Source organism: Schistocerca cancellata, chromosome 2, assembly GCF_023864275.1.
Source record: "Schistocerca cancellata isolate TAMUIC-IGC-003103 chromosome 2, iqSchCanc2.1, whole genome shotgun sequence".
NCBI classification, from domain to species: Eukaryota; Metazoa; Arthropoda; class Insecta; order Orthoptera; family Acrididae; genus Schistocerca; species Schistocerca cancellata.
In genome coordinates this window covers 500,648,556-500,650,013 of record NC_064627.1, presented here as the reverse complement: position 1 = coordinate 500,650,013, position 1,458 = coordinate 500,648,556, and the positions used below count along the sequence as shown (strand labels likewise).

At 47.1% G+C, this 1,458-nt stretch overlaps 1 pseudogene; it reads right to left on the bottom strand.

The window, feature by feature from the left end:
* Positions 1-313: 313 nt before the first annotated feature.
* On the bottom strand, positions 314-431 carry LOC126163649 (5S ribosomal RNA; annotated as a pseudogene).
* Between the last annotated feature and the right edge of the window lie 1,027 nt (positions 432-1,458).

Sequence of the window (1,458 nt, the reverse complement as noted above, 5' to 3'; positions counted from 1 at the left end):
TCCCAGATAATTTATGGTATTAACTGCTTCCAGTTGCTGACCTGCTATTTTGTAGCTAAATGATAAAGGATCTATCTTTCTGTATATTCGCAGCACATTACACTTGTCTACATTGAGATTCAATTGCCATTCCCTGCACCATGCGTCAATTCGCTGCAGATCCTCCTGCATTTCAGTACAGTTTTCCATTGTTACAACCTCTCGGTACACCACAGCATCATCTGCAAAAAGCCTCAGTGAACTTCCGATGTCATCCACCAGGTCAGTCAAGTAGCTCCTCAGTTTGCCTCACAAGGGCTGAGTGCACCCCGCTTGCCAACAGCACTCGGCAGACCGGATGGTCACCCATCCAAGTGCTGGCTCAGCCCGACAGCGCTTAACTTCGGTGATCTGACGGGAGCTGGTGTTACCACTGCGGCAAGGCCGTTGGCGAACATTGTTGAGTATGGTCCCACAGTTGTCATTGACAAACTTTCTTAAAGAAATTAACTTTATTGTACATTTTCTGTGCCTCTTTTCCCAAGAAATCTTGTTGAGTCCCTTGTATTATTCCTTTTGGCGTTTATTATCGAGGACAGGTCCGTGGAACTTGCTGGTCACGGGAGTACCTCAACATCACGCAGTAGCTCATAGAGACACGTGCCACGTTTGGACGAGTTCTGTCCTGTTCAAAAATATCATCAAGACACTGTTGCATGAGGAGTAGCACATGAAGATAAAGGGTATCTACGATACACTGTTGCGCTCTCAGAATTCACTTACTACAGTCTGTGACCTGAAGTAATACCCGATGGCTGCGACACCTTGAAGCCATGAATAACACCTCTATGCCTCTCCGAAATATTAGAAGAGTGGAACGGCTCCACAAGTTACCGCGATGCTCGCCGTCGATGGTCATCTGGGGCAGTCATGAACTATGATTTATCGCTGAACACAATGCGAATCCATTCATCTGCAGTCTCTGCTTCCACTCACAGAACCAATCCAAGCGCGTCCTTTTGTATTGTGCTGTTAACGACAGCCTACCCTTGGAACAGCACTTCACCAGTCCACCTACTGCTAGTCACCAACCAATAGTGGGGGATGACACAGAATGTCACAGGGAGTTTATTAGTTGCTTTTGGATAACAGGCGCAGACGCGAGGAGGTTACGACATACTTTGTGCATGATACAGCGATCCGCCTTTGTGATGGTCACACATTGTCGACTGGAATCTTGACCACGTGTGTGCTTGTCCTTACACTGTCATTCAGTCCAACATCGGGGCACTGTTACACCGGAAGCCCTAGAAAACATAATATTGCACCACTCGACCAACCGGGTAAACGGAGACTCACGATAAACCCCCTTTCCAATTCTGTAAAGTGCTGATAACGCTATCTCAAAGGAGTACGCGACATTTCCGTGTCCTTCACAGTGATTACTCAGCACGTGACACTATTCACGCTCCTTATGCA